Below are 23,289 nucleotides of genomic sequence, written 5' to 3' on the forward strand. Positions count from 1 at the left end.
TATAATAATAATTATTATTACAAAATAATACAACTTTTACTTACTATCATTATAGATATTATTTTATCAAATAAATATGTGATACAAACATATTTTACTACGTGTAATAACTTACTTTAATAATACCTATCATATTATCTTTATGATACTAAATGAACCCTATAAATTTTATTACTTAATATATATAAAAGTATATTTTATTACATAAATTTAATATAAAATTTTATTTATTAATAAATAAATTATATTATTACTCTAATAAATCTTTTAAAAATATTTAAAAATATAAAACGACGATATTTAAACTATATATTAATCATGTATAGATTTTTGGAAATTATTTTGAGTCAAATTTACTTTTGTTGACTTTTGCATATTAGTTTCGAGCATTAGGATTGTGGTACACTATGACTTGACCTAATTTGTTAGACAAATATTGACCAACACATAATTATATATAATTAATTTAGGTTCGTGAATCCGAGGCCAACCTTGCACTTGTTCAATGACGTTATATGTATTTTTACTACGAAATACAGTATGGTGAGTTTCATTTGCCTTTTTACCCTTTATATTTTTGGGACTGAGAATACATGCGCTTTTATAAATGTTTGACGAAATAGACACAAGTAATTGAAACTACATTCTATGGTTGAATTATCAAAATCGAATATGCCCCTTTTTATTAAAGTCTGGTAATCTAAGAATTAGGGAACAGACACCCTAATTGACGCGAATCCTAAAGATAGATCTATTGGGCTTAACAAACCCCATCCAAAGTACCGGATGCTTTAGTACTTCGAAAATTATATCATGTCCGAAGGAGGATCCCGGAATGATAGGGGATATTCTTATATGTATCTAGTTAATGTCGGTTACCAGATGTTCACCATATGAATGATTATTTTTGTCTCTATGCATGGGACGTATATTTATGAGAACTGGGAATGAAATTCTTGTGGTCTATTAAAATGATGAAAATAAATGATTATGATAAACTAATGAACTCACCAACCTTTTGGTTGACACTTTAAAGCATGTTTATTCTCAGGTGTTAAAGAAATCTTCCGCTGTGCATTTGCTCATTTTAAAGATATTACTTGGAGTCTTTCATAGCATATTTCGAAGAACGTTGCATTCGAGTCATTGAGTTCATCAAAGATTATTATTAAATCAATTTATAGTTGGATAGTGGATATTATGAAATGGTATGCATGCCTGTCAATTTTCAATGTAAAGAAAGTTTGTCTTTTAAAAACGAATGCAATGTTTGTAAAATGTATCATATAGAGGTCAAATACCTCGCAATGTAATCAACTATTGTGAATCGTTTATAATGTATATGAACGGGTCCTTTCAGTCAGTGTCGTTGAATCATTATTATGTATCCAAAGACCAACGGTCAAATGGACAGAGACGTTACTCTCAATAGCGCTATTCATAATAACTAAGTTTGCATCTTATACCTCAGCAATTAATGATATTACGGCAGGGATTTAGCATGACAAAGCACGTATATAGCATAAAAGTTTGAGTACTTGTGTCTAGCGTGTAAAACAGTTATAAAAGTTGCGCATGTATTCTCAGCCCAAAAATATATATAAAAAGGGAGTTATGAAAACTCACGATACGATAGTTTGTAGTAAATATGCATAGGACGGCACTGAACAAGTACAGAGTTGAACTCGGATTCACGAACCTATATCAAATATTGTGACAACCCGAAAATTTCTGACCAAATTTAAACTTGATCTTTATATGTTTCTGACACAATAAGCAAAGTCTGTAATGTTGAAATCTCAAAAACTTTGAATTGTGTTCATGTATTCATTTACCCATCGACTGCTCTTGACGATTCACCAACAATTATGTGTAAAACCACCCGGATTTTTTCGTTAATATATATGAGATTAATATTTATACAATTAAATGTTTCCAACATGTTAAGCAATCAAACTTGTTAAGACTTGATTAATTGAAACGGAATTTATGTAAACGTTTGACCACCCTTTTATTCTTACGATTCACGAACGTCATAACTTGTATTATATATATATATAGATTTAACTTGAAAATATATCTCATTAAGTATATATTAACAAAGTATTATATATATATTTTCATACTACTAATTTAAATAGTTTTTGAACAATATATGTTACTATTTAAACGACGTAATTAACTTATGTTATAATGTATTTACATATAAAGTATTACGAGTGTAAATACATCCTTACAAGTATTAAATACACTTTATAATATACCAATACATATAAAGGATAGCTATACTCATATTTTCGTTCAATTTCCTCAAGAATTCTACTTGCATTCATACGGTATTTTTACCCGTATTATACACAGCTTCTAAAAGTATTTAATATTGGTATATACCAATAGAAATCTGAAATTATTTGTGTAATATGTCATCCATGACCTAATCAATTTAATATGTCATCCACGACTTAATACATTTTAACTTATCTTAGATATTTTCACTAAAAACCAAATTTTCAAGCCTATAAATAAGCACCATTTCTAACTCATTTTTACACATTCATTTTCCAAATTTTACTTCCAATTTTCACACACACTTGCAAGAACTCTATCAAGTTTTATTCTACTACTTATTTCCAGCAACTTTATATTCTAAACTTGAGGTAAAAACTCTACTTCAACTCTTGTTCAATTCATATGTTTATAGCTATCTATATAAGAGTTTATAAACTAGAACATAGTTTAGTTGATTCTAAACTTGTTTTAAGAACTAATCTAATCTTTCTAACTTAACTCTAATAACACTTATTTATATGTATTATGATGTTATATTAAGTTAATATAAGAACTTATAACTTGTACGTATATACTATGTCTCTGGGTTGATGCAAAGACAATACGTATACAATACATCGTGGGGGTAATTCTAAGATTATATATATACCGATTATTGGACTGTTGGACATTTCGGACTATTTTGGACTACTAACAAAGGACTACTAACATAAAAATGTTAAAAAATTAATATATAAGTATTCTATGAACTTGTTTTATTTTATTCACATGTCGTATTATTTTTTGAAACATTATTATTGTTATAGGTTCGTGAATCCAAGGACGACGACCATATTTTTAATAAGTTGAAAATTTATTATTAATATACTTTAACTACTGTGAGTATATAGTCCCATTTTTAAACTCTAAAAATATTTTGGGATGAGAATACATGCATTTTATGTTTTACGCCATAGACACAAGTACTTAAAATATATTCTACGTTGAGTTGTACCACCTTACATATCTTCCCTAATAGCTTGGTAACTAATATTTACATGTTGTAAGAACATGTAAGCGCGAATCCTATTGATAGATCTATCGAGTTTGACAACCCCAACCGGGCTAGTCGCTCTAGTATCGTAAACGGTTGCAGAGTACTTCGTTTTTACTACACTTGGTACAGTGTAGGGAGATTTCTTAATAAAGGGAATATGATACATTAATGATTAAATATGGTTACCGAAGCGCTCAACAACTTACAGAATACTTTTATACACTTGCGAGTGTACATATATTTATAACTATGAAATCTTGTGGTCTATATTTATATCGATGCTAAACCTATATATCTCACCAACTTTTGTGTTGACTGTTTAAGCATGTTTATTCTCAGGTCCTTAAGAAAGTCTTCCGCTATTGCATAATCTGAGCAAGCTGTGCACGGAGTCTCGTGCTTTTAATTAAATAAAGTGTTGCATTCAATAAAACCTTTGTCATGTATTATATTTGACTGTTATGTCAAGTGTGTAGTATTTGAAAATCGATGTATTATGGGGATTATTCCTTAAATAATCATCCAATTGTTTAAAACATGCATTATATATAATAATGGTGTGTTTTTTTTATGAAACGAATGCAATATTTTCTAAAACGTATCATATAGAGGTCAAATACCTCGCTATGGGACCAATGAATAACATATTGCATTTATAGTAATATGGACCGGTCGTTTCAGTTGGTATCAGAGCGGTGGTCTTAGCGAACCAGGTCTTGTATTAGTGTGTCTAACTGATAGTTGTTAGGATGCATTACTGAGTCTGGACTTCGGCCATGTCTACATGTCAAAAGTTTTGCTTATCATTTCTTGTCGGAAATTACCTGTTTATCATCTTAAGTCTTGACGTGTCTTACTGCAATTATTGCATAGATAGTGTATAGACAAGATTCATATCTTAGTATATCTGCTAAATCATATCTTAGCGTATCTGTTACTGTAAACTTTGTCTGACATATTTCGTAAATTCCTCCGTAATCTACGAAATCTTTTGTTCTATATATATAGATATTCTATGTAATTAGAATACCATCCGATAGCTGGAAATCATTTCATATCGAAAAATCCTTTATTCAATCGTACGAAATGGAACTCGCCACTAGTTCAAGTCCCTCGAATTCCGATATGGAGTTTCACTCGAGCTCCAAAACCAGTGTGACTGGAATGGATCAACCAATTAGCCATCATCTATTCTAGATGAATTGGGGATGGGTTTGCAGTCTACTTAATCATTGGAGATAAGAAGAAGATGATCCCTTCCATCCATCACATTTTCCTCTTGGCGAAGAACCTGAAGCACTTACCGGCGAACCTGTCCGAAACACCATTTTCTCTCTCATTTTCAGAGTATCTCGTCACGATTATATACTATCTCACATTCTAGATCTTATTCATCCGCTCGTCCGAACCGACAATCATCCCAGTGTAATAGAAGAAGTCAACGAACTTCGCACTCGAGTAGTAGCTTTGGAGAATATGGTGCAAAGGTTACAAGCACCAGCAGCATCACCAGCATCAACAATACCACCATCAGCAACATCAACAGTACCATTACCACCATCAACAACAACATCCACATCCCACACCTCAATGTTACAATCTGTACCTCGAGCATCAACGTCATATGCACCATAGATACCAAGGAGTACTAATAAAAATCAACGATGAAGTATTGATTCATAACTTCATTGGAGAAAAATTCTGCGACGATTATGTAATCTCTAAAGTCTTAGAGATTATCTATTCCAACCTTAACCATAAATCAGATGAGTGGACCGAAATGATAGAAGGAAGAGTAGAAACCCTGACAAGAATGGTGCATGGTTTACAAGCTAGACTTTTTATACAAGCACCACTGGTAGTACCACCAGCATCACCATCAGTGTCACCAACACCGGCAAAACTTGTAGCACTACGAGCTCCGCCAATTCCATAATCATCACCATCATCACAAATCAACAACGCGTATATTGTATCAACTAGTTATGAAGTATTAACTCATTCCCCTTGAAGAAATTATATGTATATTTTATATATATATATGAATTTTGAGATCAAAATATATCTTTCCGTACTAAGCTATTATGTATAAATTAAATAAGGGTAGATACTACTCGGTTAAATTCATATTACTAATATGCTATGATGTACATCCTTCCTTAACAACTTAACCATCGTTAACTACGACCTCTGTTTCAACTCCATGAATTCCGATTCATAATAAACTAAGTGTATTATTCAATTACATGTTTGATTTTACACTTAGATATACTTGAAGCTTTCTAGAAAACATCATTCATATCTTACGAAGTTCGCAAGAATTCACAAGCATCAACATTCGTCACTAAGGAATGTCAATAAGAATAAATAATAAAGTATTGATTACATTAGTGAAATACTCCGCGAAGATTATGTAATCTCTATTGTTTTAGAGATTATTTATTTCTAATTCCAACCGAAAATCAAATGAGCTTAATTTAATATTAACTTATCAAATCTGTATTACATCTGAAGAAAATATACATATATTTTCATAAAGACTGTAATAAAAATTCTCCTGTACCAAAATATTACTTGTGAAACTTTTAACGGGTAGGTAATACCCGAGAGATATATAAATTCACAATTAATATATTGCATTCTTCGAATCTGATTCAGCAATCATCAACTATACTCACTACTTTCACAACGATATACATTCTTTCATAGAAATCAAAACAACCGTTCTCATCTAAATTTAATTTCATATTCTAATTTTGACAGATCAGAATCCAAGTCAAGACTCAACGGGAGACATCACTCTTAAATCTCTACATCTTTCAAAGCTATACTTCGACTTCAAAACTGTGCTAAAACATCACTTCTATTCATTAAACCCATAAAACAATTTTTGTGTTATTCAAAAATTCATTGCAATCTACATTCAAACCCTTCATGATTCTTGAAAACACCTCAATTAAGAAACAATCGAGATGATGATCCAACCACATGTTATCCACAATCATGCATCTGGGAAACTCCTAGTTTAACACAAATCCGTGAGCCATTAGCGTTGTTGTTGCCGAAAATAACCTTGTAATTCGTTTTCAAAGTAGCCAGTTTTGTCAAGGCTCCAGCAAGTCAACTTTGACTTTTCAATCGGATTAGCCGTATTATAACCTCAATATATAGGTTGCCCTTTCACCATCGTTACCGGAGCACCTTTTATATTCCACTATATTATCAGCAGATGTACCAGCAACTTCGGCTTTAGTCTCTCTGAAAAATATCTATATTATTCATGAAACCCCATCATGTACTCACCTACATCCTGTAACAATAATTGCCATACCAATTACCGAGAATCATCAATCATCAATCTCGAATCTCGCAGCGTTTTCACTTCAATTATATGTATACATATAATGTGTAACTCCTGGAAATTTTGATCTTCAATTCTGAATTTCTGAAAAGCACCCAGTCTACGAATCAATACCCTGAATTTTGAAAAAGCTGAATGAAGCAGCAGAAACGGTAGACAACTGTAACAGTCAAAAGTTTGATGATAAAGAATAGTGTGTTGGCAAAGCTCAGAAAAAGAGAAGGTTTGTAATTGGAAAACGGATTGAGCAAACCATGAAGGAGGCTGTGGACAAATCACAAAGACTAAATATGTCTTCAAAGAATCCAAATGATTCAGTGTCTGCTGAAGTCTTTAGCGAATACCTTGCTCCTTACTCTCAACTCTTGCGGACAATATTCTTCATCATCCTCTGATCTTAGATATTCTAAGATATCATCATATCTTTCATTATAAATATCTTCGATGTTTCTGAAGATATCTTCATAACTATTGTTATCTGAAATCATTTACCTCTTTGCGCTATCTGTGTTACATCATAAAAGAAAATATTTTAGTTTCTAAATTCTGAAACCTTCGAGTTTAAAATATGAATATTTTTGAAGTAGTGTTGGGAACTGAAGCATGAGTTAGTATAATATAATGACACTTGATCAACGTGATTATATTACAGTAAGTCATGCTGAGTTTCTAAATGGAATGTGATAATTCACAGATCATAACGTCATCATGTGCCATGTTATATGACTCTTGCATTCTATTTAACCTCTAAAAATATCAAGAAAATATTTTCTTGATGATTCGGTCTTTTCCGGATATTCTGGTAATTTGACAAATCAAATCGTGCTACTACCTTTCCTTTCTACTTTGTATATTATGATAATTCGAAACTCCATACCTACGAATTCTGGACCATTACTTGTGAAAAAAAAACAAAAGCATGAAGCTCCGAAATAGAAAGGGGGTATAAATCGCAGCAAACAGAAAAGACCATTAACCGTAGATGTCAATGATTATGGAAAAACAGGAGCAGGGACTCCGAAAAATAAGGAAAGATATAAGGCCCGACGACAATACATATATTACAAACCGTGTATATCAATATGTATTGCAACAAAAAGACACGGGAAAACTAAAAACACTATAAAACCAAGAGTATAGTAGAAGTGAATAGATTCTTCCAGCGGCAGATGAAAAAGAAGAATGACGGATATAAAAGTTAGGAGTATATCAAGAATTAGAACCGGATGGAGCATATTGACGAATACTTTAAAGTATGAGTTGAGAGAGAAAGAATAGAAGGTGTGAGTTGTAAGGAAACGAAGGGGTTGGATTTATAGTAAAATATCCGACAGAACAATCAAAACAGATGATCGCATTTAAAGCGAATCCTAATTCCCTTGATTACCGAAGAATCAAATCTTATTATGAAGATTTTCTCCAAATCTCTTGAACTTGGAAAATAATCCTATCTACGTCAAGAGATATGATGAATCTACACTTACTCATTTCACTCTTTTGTGGTAGCTTCACTCGTACTCTTCACATAAACACATTGTCTTATCCATATTACTTAATGATAATAAAAATCTAATTTCCAACTCATATGAGTCATGAAAACATACTTATTGTCAGCCATGACCATCCCAATCAAATTTCGGGACGAAATTTCTTTAACGGGTAGGTACTGTGACAACCCGGAAATTTCCGACCAAATTTAAACTTGATCTTTATATGTTTCCGACACAATAAGCAAAGTCTGTAATGTTGAAATCTCAAAAACTTTGAATTGTGTTCATGTATTCATTTACCCATCGACTACTCTTGACGATTCACTAACAATTATGTGTAAAACGACTCGGATTTTTCCGTTAATATATATGAGATTAATATTTACACAATTAAATGTTTCCAACATGTTAAGCAATAAAACTTGTTAAGACTTGATTAATTGAAACGGAATTTATGTAAACGTTTGACCACCCTTTTATTCTTACGATTCACGAACGTCATAACTTGTATTATATATATATATATATATATATATATATATATATATATATATATATATATATATATATATATATATATATATATATATATATATATATATATATATATATATATATATAGATTTAACTTGAAAATATATCTCATTAAGTATATTAACAAAGTATTATATATATATTTTCATTCTACTAATTTAAAGAGTTTTTGAACAATATATATGTTACTATTTAAACGACGTAATTAACTTATGTTATAATGTATTTACATATAAAGTATTACGAGTGTAAATACATCCTTACAAGTATTAAATACACTTTATAATATACCAATACATATAAAGGATAGCTATACTCGTATTTTTGTTCAATTTCCTCAAGAATTCTACTCGCATTCATACGGTATTTTTACCCGTATTATACACAGCTTCTAGAAGTATTTACTATTAGTATATATCAATAGAAATCTGCAATTATTTGTGTAATATGTCATCCATGACCTAATCAATTTAATATGTCATCCATGACTTAATACATTTTACTTTATCTTAGATATTTTCACTAAAAACCAAATTTTTAAGCCTATAAATAAGCACCATTTCTAACTTATTTTTATACATTCATTTTCTAAATTTTACTTCCAATTTTCACACACACTTGCAAGAACTATCTCAAGTTTTATTCTACTACTTATTTCTAGCAACTTTACATTCTAAACTTGAGGTAAAAACTCTACTTGAACTCTTGTTCAATTCATATATTTATAGCTATCTATATAAGAGTTTATAAACTAGAACATAGTTTAGTTGATTCTAAACTTGTTTGAAGAACTAATCTAATCTTTCTAACTTAACTCTAATAACACTTATTTATATGTATTATGATGTTATATTAAGTTAATATAAGAACTTATAACTTGTACATATAAAGAACACCTTGAAACTTAACATATATTGTTTAATCTCCATTTGGTAAAAAGCGGGCTGTTTTGGGTTGGGAATTAAAAACCTATCTTAGACTTTGATTTCGAGACTAAGACTTTGGAAATATGTTAATATATGTAAATAAGACTTTCAGTATTTTTTTCATGATTTTAGACAAAGTGGAAGTATTTTATCAAAAATCATATATTGGGTGGGTGCCGGGATTCTTCCAAATCTATCCACCGGCATAAAAAGAGGGTAAAACTCTGAATATTAATACATGGGCTGAACTTTTCGAATTATTTTTGAAAAATTAACTTCTTAAGAAATCCATAGCAATTTGATTCACTTTAAACGGAGTTGTAATGAATATTTGGCGAGCAAAACAAAATCTGCTAAAATTAACGTTGTATGGACGAAATTTATATTGTAAAAACTATATTAACCATATCCTTGATAACTTTTTCTATATCCTATATATATATATTTGAACATGTTATCATTAGTATAACAAAATATTATAATCTTAGTTAATTCCGAGATTGTATATATATATATATATATATATATATATATATATATATATATATATATATATATATATATATATATATATATAATAATCTTGGTACATTCCATGACAATAAGTATACAATACGTTTTGATAAATCCTAAGACAATAAGTATACAATACGTTTTGATAAATTCTATGACAATACGTATACAATACATCTCTGGGTTGATGCAAAGACAATACGTATACAATACGTCGTGGGGTAATTCTAAGATTATATATATACCGATTATTGGACTGTTGGACATTTTGGACTATTTTGGACTACTAACAAAGGACTACTAACATAAAAATTTTAAAAACTTAATATATAAGTATTCTATGAACTTGTTTTATTTTATTCACATGTCGTATTATTTTCTGAAACATTATTATTGTTATAGGTTCGTGAATCCAAGGACGACGACCATATTTTTCATAAGTTGAAAACTTATTATTAATATACTTTTACTACTATGAGTATATATAGTCCCATTTTTAAACTCTAAAAATATTTTGGGATGAGAATACATGCATTTTATGTTTTACGCCATGGACACAAGTACTTAAAATATATTCTACGTTGAGTTGTACCACCTTGCATATCTTCCCTAATAGCTTGGTAACTAATATTTATATGTTGTAAGAACATGTAAGCGCGAATCCTATTGATAGATCTATCGGGTTTGACAACCCCAACCGGGCTAGTCGCTCTAGTATCGTAAACGGTTGCATAGTACTTCATTTTTACTACACTTGGTACAGTGTAGGGAGATTTCATAATAAAGGGAATATGCTACATTAATGGTTAAGTATGGTTACCGAAGCGCTCAATAACTTATAGAATACTTTTATACACTTGCGAGTGTACATATATTTATAACTATGAAATCTTGTGGTCTATATTTATATCGATGCTAAACCTATATATCTCACCAACCTTTGTGTTGACTGTTTAAGCATGTTTATTCTCAGGTCCTTAAGAAAGTCTTCCGCTGTTGCATAATCTGAGCAAGCTGTGCACGGAGTCTCATGCTTTTAATTAAATAAAGTGTTGCATTCAATAAAACCTTTGTCATGTATTATATTTGACTGTTATGTCAAGTGTGTAGTATTTAAAAATCGATGTATTATGGGGATTATTCCTTAAATAATCGTCCAATTGTTTAAAACATGCATTATGTAAAATAATGGTGTGTTTTTTTTTATGAAACAAATGCAATATTTTCTAAAACGTATCATATAGAGGTCAAATACCTCGCTATGAGACCAATGAATAACGTACTGCGTTTATAGTAATATGGACCGGTCGTTTCAAAAAAAAAATATATATATATATATATATATATAAACACATATACTCGTAATCGAATAAGTTTATATATTATATCTTAAATTATATATCTTATATATTTAATTTGTGTATACAAAATGATTAATATTTATATGGTTATGTTAATATATATATATATATATATATATATATATATATATATATATATATATATATATATATATATATATATATATATATATATATATATATATACAGACACACATATATATATACATATATATTTAATTAGTATTATATTAAATTATCTAACTTGTTATATTTGAATATTTATATAAAAATTGTTAATGTGATTATTACATACTTTTATGTAATATTACTTATGAATATATACATAATATTTATTTGGTAAAATACTATTAATAATAGTAGCTAAAAGTTGTATTTGATTATAATGATAATATTAATAATAACAACACTGATATAATAGTTATAATAGAAATAATAATAATAATAATAATAATAATAATAATAATAATAATAATAATAATAATAATAATAATAATAATAATAATAATAATAATAATAATAATAATAATAATAATAATAATAATAATAATAATAATAATAATAATAATGATACTAGTAGTAAAAATAATAATAATAATAATAATAATAATAATATAGTTTTAATAATAGCAAAAATGATAATTTTTGTAAAAATGATAATAATGATAATACTTTTTAATAATAATAATACTAATAAAGATAATCATATTGATGAAAATATGGATAAAAATTTTTACATATCCAATTTCGCTATCGCTCATGACTGGTATATGGATCTCTCTATGTAGTGGTCGGCCTTCTAGAAGCTTCGTCAGAAGCGACTAGTCGCTTCCCGAATGCCCCGGCACCTTCGCTACTAGGAGAGTCGCAATATTTATTTGGTAAAATACTATTAATAATAGTAGCTAAAAGTTGTATTTGATTATAATGATAATATTAATAATAACAACACTGATATAATAGTTATAATAGAAATAATAATAATAATAATAATAATAATAATAATAATAATAATAATAATAATAATAATAATAATAATAATAATAATAATAATAATAATAATAATAATGATACTAGTAGTAAAAATAATAATAATAATAATAATAATAATAATAATAATAATAATAATAATAATAATAATAATAATAATAATAATAATAATAATAATATAGTTTTAATAATAGCAAAAATGATAATTTTTGTAAAAATGATAATAATGATAATACTTTTTAATAATAATAATACTAATAAAGATAATCATATTAGTAATAATAATGATAATACCTTTTAATAATAACAATAGTAATAATCATACTAATAATAATAGTGATAATATTAATGATAGTATTTATGATAATAATAATAATAATAATCTTAATATTTAGGAAATGATACTAATACCAATATTTATGAAAATAATAATAAGTTGTTTTGTTTTCATAATAATAATAATAATAATAATAATAATAATAATAATAATAATAATTCTAATCATAATAATGAAAATAATATTTAAAATGATAATAATAATGATAGTTTTAATAATAATACTAATAATCTTAATGATATTAATAATAATACTTATAATAATAATAATAATAATAATAATAATAATAATAATAATAATAATAATAATAATAATAATAATAATAATAGTAATAGTAGTAATAGTAGTAATAGTAATAATAGTAATAATAATAATAATAATAATAATAATAATAATAATAATAATAATAATAATAATAATAATAATAATAATAATAATAATAATAATAATAATAATAATAATAATAATAATAATAATAGAAATGGAAACTACCTTATAAAGCTTTTTTTAAAAAAAATGCCCAAGACGAGACTCGAACCCGTAACCTCTCGCTAACCCGTAACACCACAAACCACTCCTCCAAATCAGTTTTTCTGATTTATTACGTATTTCAAATATATTTAACTTCTTTTTATGTGTTCATCATCTTCTTCAACTCAATTTGACAAGAATCAAATCAAATCATAAACACGAATTACTTATTTGATTGTAAATGGAGAGAAACGACCTGTGTTGGATTTTATTCTTTAATCAAACAAATAAAAAAAATTAAAAATATATGTAACAGACCTGCTGCTGCTCGCGGTTTCTTTAAAAAAAATTCAATTTTTGATTTTGAGAACGTTATAGACAAATATTATAATACGAAATGTGTTTCAAATCACTCCTAGAAACTTTTTGAATCCTCAATTGAATCAGAAACGTTAACTAGACTTCGAATTTCACGAAGAACAAATACTTTGACTTTTTGATTTAGAAGTTTGACTCAAAAATTCGAAATGATAAAGAGGAATTGGAGGTTGAAACTTTGCAGAAAGATTAAGTGGATGATTCCTAACAACTCTGCATTTCCATATTTTTCTAATTCGTTTGAAATTGAACTTTTGATTTAAACCATTCGTAACAGAGTTTTTCGAGCTAAAAAAAAGACTGTTTAATTTATCAGTATAATTGATAATTGTTGATGATGATGAAACATTCGAACGGTTCAATTTATACACGAATGTGAGCGTGTGTTGACTAGATTACAGCAGAGAAGGAAAAAATATGTATCACGATTAATTAAAAAAATTAAAAGCAAATCACGATCATATAAAAAATAAATCACGATTATATAAAAAACTAAAAGCAGATACCTAATTTTGCTTTTTTTATATAAAATATATGAAAAGTCAAAAGTAGATCACAAAAATAAAAAAAATTATACGTGACCTAAATTAGGTATTTGTTCTTTTTCATTTTATTTAATTAAGATTAATAATTAATAATAATATTAAATAATAATAATAATAACAATAATAATAATTATATCAATAATAGTAATAATAATAATAATAATAATAATTATATTAAATGAAAATATTAATAAGTTGTTTTATAATGGTGATAATAATATTTATAGAATTTTTAATAATTCTAGTAATAATAATATTAATAATAATAATAATGATATTTCATTATTTTAATATTAAAGTTAAGTATTAATACTAATACTAATAATATTAATAATATATTAGTAATTATATTTATGATAATTATTAATAATAATTATAATACTGATAATAATAATGATTGTAAATGATGTATATACACACACATATATATTTACATATCTTTTTATAACCGGTTATTCGTGAATCGTCGGAAACAGTCGAAGTTTTAGTTTAAATTTAATCGGAAATTTTCCGGGTTGTCACACACTGTCTTTGTATGCTTACCTCTTAATTACATCTTATAAAAGTCATACATTTCTAGTAGTATACCACATAGGGGAGTTTTTAATGAAACTCCCAAACTCAAAATCCAAAAACTAATCTAATAATTGTCCTCATATTTAGATTCCAAACCTTTTGCCAACCATATTTGCTCATCCAATTTATCACAAGCCTTTTACCAGTGTCTTTATAACCATACCAGGCTTGACCCAAATTGAATCATTCTTGACCCAGAATAATTAAACAGTAGTAATGTTGACCCGAAACCCATATCAGTAGCAAGTTTGACCATTATCAAAGATTAAGTAGCAGCAGTAACCTTGACCCAATTAACAGGAACGATGACACAGGTCACACAAATCAGCTATTCAGAAGTATTTAAACCCCAATGTATCCATCTTATTCATGCAAAGGTAATGTTGACCCAAATTACTAAAGCAATATAATTTTTTTACCCAAATAGATTTATATTATTATGAAAAATTTTACACAATTACGAAAAAAGCATAAAATAAGGAACATGATTGAATAAGTATGTTTGCATGTGAAATGGTTTAATAAATAAAACGCATGATCGAAGCAAAAAATAGAGCCCGCTGATGTGCAACACTGCAACTCATTTGGCAAGAAAGTCACACTATATCAGCAATTATAATCTTTACATTGCACAACGCACACAAGTATGAGGATATTGTTAACTTCAAAACGCAGTTATATACAAAAACTAACCTTAAAGTGAACCACTGGAACTCCTTTGGTGTAACCTTCCCCGATCTTACTTTCTCACTGAGTTCCTTGATTTAGAAATGATCCAAACCTATAAATGAGCATGATTTCATCAATGAAGCAAAAATACGAAGTTTTAGATCCGCCATGGGAACTGCATACAAATTAGTTTTTTAGAACACTTTAAAGCTGAAATTTGATACAATGTACTTATCACATAAACACACAATATTGTCGTTTTCTTGTATTTTTGAATCATAATTAAGACCTTTGGAATTGATTACAAAACCTATAAACTCGGTTAGCGTAAATGACACTATCAAGGAAACTTTCTAATTTATAGAACACCCACCATACAATTTATAAAGCCAAATATTAAATGTTCAGATGTTACATCACAAGATGAAAACTTTGATTTTTGTCTGCTCTCACATCTTGCAAAGTATTTCAAAACCATATGTATTGGGTCAACAAAACAAACCACAAACATGTCCGAATTAATTTAGTTAACAATAACGAAATTGCAAAATAGAATTCAGAAAATTACCTTGTCAAGTCTAAAATTAATGCTTAAACCTGCAGAAATCAAAAGAATTAGGTTAAGAATTAGGTTATCTTCTGTGATAGTGTATGTAAATTTATACAGTCAATAAACTAACCTTAAAACCATGGACCTGCAAATGACTTTCCAGTTGACTAATTATGGTCAATTGACTTTTAAAGATTATCACCCATGCCAGAAAATGCAGCCCTAAAAACAAAAAATATCGACGTTTAAAAGTCAATAAATCAGCAAAAATAAAGCATTGAAGGTCTTGATCAATTTTATAAGATAAATAATGGTAGTATAAGCAAATCCAACCCCCTCCGATGCAACCTTGTGCACATGAATCAAATACCAAACTACCCTATTTAAAGTTCTTCACATACCTGGGCAAAAAGTCAGAGTGCCAAAACTTAATCCATTAACTTTTTGAAATCTTTGGTAGTTCACGATTAGTATACCATGGTTCAATAAATGTGTCCATGGACCATGATCATGATATCACCAAGTTTAGTCTCTAACTTTGCAGCTCCAACCTTGGTCCAATATTCTGCCATTTGACATGTTGACTGTTGGAAGTCAACTTTCCTGCAAAAACCCTGAATTGTGCTCTAGTAACCATTCTACACAGGGGCGGAGGGAGTGGGGTAGCCAAGGGAGGCTGTGCCACCCCCAACAAGATTAATCAGCTCAATATATATACTTGGTATTTGTTATTCAAGCCCATAAAATTAACAAACCTCCCTTATTCAAGCCCATAAAATTAACAAGCCTCCCTTATTCAAGCCTATAAAATTATTAATCATATACTTTCCAATACATGCAATATGATTCTATTTAATTTATTTAAATATAGAAGTTACCTTCGCCTCAAAAACCTTCAAATATACCCAAAAATCTCCAAATTTTGTTCCAAAACCTTCAAATTTTTACCACAAATCTTCAATTTTGCCCCAAAACCTCCATAATTTGCCTAAAAACCTCCATTTTTTGCCCCAAAACCTCCCTATTTTGCCCAAAAAATTGCTATGGTTTTAAAAAAATTTTTAGCCCCGGTGAAAAAAAATCGTGGTTCTGCCACTGTGCGTGAGCCTCCCCCATTAGGAAATCCTGGCTCCGCCCCTGATTCTACACATTCCAATGGGGATCATTTTATCAGAAACATGACATGTTGACTGTTGGAAGTTCATCATAGTTCATCTAGTTGAACAATGCACAATGAAGGTGACCAGCTGATTTATTGAAATGTTACTGAAAAAAACATAATTTAGACCATGGAAAAAACCATTACCGTGTTAACTGTCAACTCATGAAGCCCAACGCACTGTATATATTTAAACCACTCATCTAGAGGATTTTTGGAAGTCGTCTGGGTAGGTGCCAATGAACCGAGTCGTCTTCTATGTGCATTTCTAGTAATTTGTAAATTTCACAAAAGTAGAAAAGATTGTACACATATAGGCGGCCTCAGTCCACCACACAATCTGTCACATATTGAAGGGTTAGTATTAGCGGCTCCTGTTAGCATACACGCTTCTTCCTTATTACAATGACTCTATTACATATCAGTTATCATTGATAGTCTCAAATCATTTAGTTTGACTTTCCATCATTTTATTTAAAAAAATTCAATTTACTGTAAAGAACAAAAAATATGATTTTGAGCAACAGTTTTAAAAAATGTTGCCTGCATAACCGTATGCCTTCAGGGAAGGCTTAAACCACTTGATCATCATCACAATCATATACTTTAAAATTTAAATTATCATTCGAAGTATGAACTTAAGCACTTTTTATTTTTTAACTATATAAATCAACCCTAACACAACAAAGCTTTATAATGATTTATGATCAATATGAGTAGACCAGTGACGTTTAAGATATGATTTTAAAAATGTTTATTAGTGAAGTACACATATTGCATCATCATCAATCTAAAAATACTCACGCAATAAATATCACACATATACATATACATCAAGTTCTTTTAATATTACATGAGATGAATCAAATATCATACCAGATGACGTACGAAATGAAAATAACGTTGTTCTCTGCACAAAAACACAAACAATAATCATCAACCCGTATTTTTCAAAAAGATGTACCAATATAACTAATTGAAAATTAAAAATATCGGATAATAACAATCGAAACAAACTATTAACATCACCGTCATCATCAAGAAGAATTCGATGAATTGTAGCGTCGTTCTTTTAGGGGTTTTTTTGTTCTAAGAAGGGCGTGACAACTATTGTGAAGGAGAGATACAGATGACGATGACTTGAACCCTAATTTTGAAGTAACGGAAGAAGATATGATTGCATCGTCATACGCTTTGAGATTTTTTTACAGGAAAACCTTCCGGCGAGTTAAAGTATACCGGAGTTATAACATAAAATTTGTACCATTCGGTTTGTAAAAGTGTAGGGAATTGATCTGTTGTACCGGCTACAGCTATTACGGCCGTCGGAGGCCATAATCGCCGATGGAAATCTTGTGGTGGATAGAATTTGGAAGAAAGAGAGAGGAGAATGATAAATGGAGGCAGTTAATTGCCGGATGTTTATGTGACACGTGGCTTGATTTCAGCAGTGTTAAGGATAATTAAGTTCACTAATCAGAGGTTAACATGTGGATTAAGGGATTAGAGAGTGATTAGCAGAAGGACACGTGGCAGTGTTCTTGTGCTTTATATGATGTATAAGATAAGATAAGATATGATTCTTGTAAACGTCACCCAATACGATACCACCACATATACTGTAGCCTTTTTTTTTTTTTCCCCCGGAACTCAAACACCCCTCACTTCCCCTTTCAGAACCCACCTCTCACCACCAGCAACCACGGCCACCTCCAGCGCCACCACCAGCGCAACCACGGCCAGCACCACCGCCACAAATACCCCCGCCACCAGCACCACCACCATCACCGCCACCAGCGCCCCCACCAACAAGGAGATCCACGTACGTTTCTTCTTTTTATTTAAAAAAAAGATAAAAATAAATACTCTTTCTCCTGAATTTGGAGGTTGATCCTAGGGTTTTCGTTTCGATTAGGTTTCCTGTTCTTTTCTTCTATTTTTCCTTTCGATTTTTACAGTAACATAAATTGCTGAAGTTCATATCATTTTTGGTATTGTTCTATTTGAAAAAATAGTTGCGTCTGAGTAGTTCCACAACAATACCGTCCCGCAATAGGACCCAACTCCACAATTGGAAAGATGTTGAAGATAAATTTAATTTTCTTCAATATTTGGAAGAAAGCCTACACAAAGTATGGAGTCAGAGCAAAGCATCCTAAAAGACCAATTTGGTAACTCCAATTTTCCAATTAGTCGTACCGATTAGCTATAATGAACTTTGTCGCGTGTAACATATATGCTAATGAAAATGCCATTCAAAATCAAATTCAAATAATAAATAAAATAAAAGGTTGACCTGTCAACTGTCATTTGTGTTCTATTCTGAGAGTGGGGTAATGAGCTATAGCAACACAAAGAAAGTTAAGCTAAAAGTCATACTATAACATTATATATAGTAATAATAATACCATTCAAAGAAAAACAGTGATAATGGTTTGAAGTAGGTATAATCATATGAGTATGCTCTTAAAAGTGACATGTAGTAGTTTTTGTTATAATAATAATAATAATATAGATATGGATAGTCAATTTTGGTGTATACATATAGTCAATTTTGGTACACAAAGTATGTATTTTTATATTGAGATTTTAGGCTATAAATACTCATGAATGCAAGCATTAAACTTGCACCATTTCTCACACTTACAAAGTGTTTCTTTCTTTCTCTCCATTATCATCTTTGTTCTTACACTTCATTATTAGTATTCTAAATCAAGAATCAAATCACTAAAGGTAGTTATAAGCCTACTGAATTATAACATCAAAAATCAAACCACTAAAGGTAGTTATAAGCCTACTGAATTATAACATCAAGAATCAAACCACTAAAGGTAGTTATAAGCCTACTGAATTATAACATCAAGAATCAAACCACTAAAGGTAGTTATAAGCCTACTGAATTATAACACGTTATCAGCACGATAATCTTAATACTAAATATGGTTGGCTCTGCCACCAAAATGATATATGGTCGGTTATACCACCAAAATGATATATGGTCGGTTATACCACCAAAATGATATATGGTCGGTTATACCACCAGAATGATATAGGTCGGTTATACCACCTGAAAAAATATATGGTCGACACTGTCGCCAAATTTTCATTTATGTTTACTAATATTTATATTTTTGTTATATAACATTTATTTATGATTGCTTACACATGGTCGACACTGTCACCTACTTATCATTTATGTTATATTAAATTTATGTTTAATGTTTATATACTTATGAATATAAATTGACTCTAATTTATCATGATGTTTGTTTTAATTTTTGATAATAGAAAATGTCGAATCTGGAAAAGCTTAAATTTACTCCTTTAGAATCAACTGGAAACAACTACATGCCATGGGTTATAAAAGTAAAAATGCATCTTAAATCAATGGGCATTCTTGAAACCATAAATGAAAACAACACTTGTTCTGAAAAAGAACAAGCTACGGCATGTTGCTTTATTCATCAACATATTGATGAATGCTTACAAAATAATTATGTGACTGTAGAAGATCCCCATGTTTTATGGGAAGGTCTCAAAAGCAGATTCAATAATCAAAGAGAAATTTTACTTCCAGCTGCAATGGAACAATGGAGAACATTAAGGTTCCAAGACTTTAAGAAAGTAAATGAATACAGCTCAGCTCTGTATAATACATGTTCACAACTTAAATTCTGTGGACATGAAATTAGTGATGCAGACATGATGGAGAAAACTTTCTCCACAATGAATGCTGCAAACATCACAGTGCAAAGAAATTTGAGAATGCTAAAGTTCAAAACATATCCTGAACTTAATTCATATCTCTTAGTTGCAGAGCAAAATGATGAGCTATTAATGAAAAATCAGCAATCCCGTCCTACTGGTACACTTGCAATCCCTGAAGCAAATACTGCAAATAATTATAAACAGGGACAAGGACGCGGGCAAGGTCGTGGTTATAATAACCATCACCATCATCATGCCAAAAGCCATAACTATGGTAGAAACCATCCTTATGGTAATGGTAATGGGCGTGGACGTGGTCGTGGTCGTGGCCGTGGTGGTCAAAGAAATAGTAATCCACGAAAATATAAATATCAACCACAAAACAAGCCCATTAAACAAGATGTTGAAGAAAATTCTTCTAAAAATTCTGAAGAATCTTGCTACAGATGTGGTAGAATGGGCCACTGGGCTAATACTTGCCGAACATCTAAACATCTTGTTAAGATGTATCAGGATTCGCTGAAAGGTAAAGAAAAGGAAGTAAATTTTGTGGATAATATTGATCCAACAGTCACTGAGAAACCATCTGATTTATATGAAGATTTCTTGAATGTTTAAGTTGTGTGTCTTTTGAAAAATAAACGATTTAATATCGTCTGTCTTTGTCATTATGTTTGCTAAATGTTTCAGTACTATCTATTTGCGTTTAAAATATTGTGTAATATTAATGTACTCACTATTTATTTCTTATATATGAAGTTCAATATGAATTTTGCTGGAATACAACATCAATCAAGTGGTGGAGATCTCTGTATAGCAGACAGTGGAACTACACACACTATACTTAAATCCGAGAAATATTTTATTGATCTAAAACCAACGGAAGGAACTATACATACAATATCAGGACCTGCTAACTTGATAAAAGGGATAGGAAAGGCAAATTTCATACTACCAAATGGTACAAAATTTTTAATAAATGATGCCTTATTTTCTCCCAAGTCAAGCAGAAATTTATTGAGTTTCTCCGACATATACCTTAACGGGTATGATTATCAGTCAGTGACAACAGAAAATGAGAAATATTTAAGTATCACTGACAAGAGTCATGTGGTTGAAAAACTGCCAAGACTTAGTTCTGGATTACATTATACACATATAAATGTACCAGAAATACATATGGTAGTTAACGAAAAATATATTGATCTTGGTGTATTCAGTTTATGGCATAACAGATTAGGCCATCCAGGATCAACAATGATGAAAAGGATTATTGAATGTACTCATGGACATCCACTAAAGGATAGAAAAATCCATCATGATACAATGGTTCCATGTACATCTTGCTCTCTTGGAAAATTGATAACTAGACCCTCACCACTTAAGGTTGAGAAAGAATCACCAATGTTTCTTGAAAGAATTCAAGGTGATATATGTGGACCAATTCATCCACCATGTGGACCATTTAGATATTTCATGGTTCTAATAGACGCATCTAGCAGATGGTCTCATGTTTGTCTGTTATCAAGCCGTAATGTGGCATTTGCAAAATTTCTTGCCCAAATTATTAAATTGAGAGCTCATTTTCCTGATTACACCATTAAAAGGGTGAGACTTGATAATGCTGGTGAATTTACATCTCAAGCATTTAATGACTATTGCATGTCTATAGGAATTGTTGTTGAACATTCTGTTGCTCATGTGCATACACAAAATGGTTTAGCCGAGTCATTGATTAAACGTTTACAGTTAATCGCTAGACCATTGATAATGAGAACAAAACTCCCTGTATCTATATGGGGTCATGCAATTTTACATGCTGCTGCATTGATTCGCATCAGACCAAGTGCAAGTCATAAATATTCCCCCCTACAACTTGCTTTTGGTCAAGAGCCAAATATTTCCCATCTTAGAACATTTGGTTGTGCAGTGTATGTTCCAATTGCGACACCACAACGTACAAAAATGGGTCCTCAAAGGAGGTTGGGAATATATGTTGGATATGAAACATCTTCAATATTAAGGTATATTGAACCTATGACAGGTGACGTTTTTACAGCACGTTTTGCTGATTGTCATTTTAATGAAACATTGTTCCCTAGATTAGGGGGAGAAATGAAAAATAAAGAAAATGATGTTTCATGGTGTGAACCTCAATTAAAGTATCTTGATCCTCGCACAAAAGAATGCGAGACAGAAGTTCAAAAGATAATGCATATACAAGAACTTGCAAATCAATTGCCTGATGCATTTACAGATACAAAAACGGTGACAAAATCATATATACCAGCAGTAAATACTCCAGCTCGAATTGAAATTCCAAAAGCTGGCAATAACGTCACTCATGAATCTTTGCCACGTCAGAAACGTGGAAGACCAATCGGTTCAAAGGATAA

General features: G+C 29.9%; 1 long non-coding RNA gene across 1 annotated transcript; it reads right to left on the bottom strand.

Moving 5' to 3' along the window:
• Positions 1-15,275: 15,275 nt before the first annotated feature.
• On the bottom strand, positions 15,276-17,445 carry LOC139861431 (uncharacterized). The gene is made up of 6 exons (XR_011763764.1): positions 17,333-17,445; positions 16,428-16,640; positions 16,157-16,248; positions 16,045-16,073; positions 15,501-15,588; positions 15,276-15,380 (listed from the first exon to the last, which is right to left on the bottom strand). It is a non-coding gene; the product is annotated as an uncharacterized lncRNA (long non-coding RNA).
• Between the last annotated feature and the right edge of the window lie 5,844 nt (positions 17,446-23,289).

This window comes from Rutidosis leptorrhynchoides, chromosome 8 (assembly GCF_046630445.1).
Source record: "Rutidosis leptorrhynchoides isolate AG116_Rl617_1_P2 chromosome 8, CSIRO_AGI_Rlap_v1, whole genome shotgun sequence".
Taxonomy (NCBI): Eukaryota; Viridiplantae; Streptophyta; class Magnoliopsida; order Asterales; family Asteraceae; genus Rutidosis; species Rutidosis leptorrhynchoides.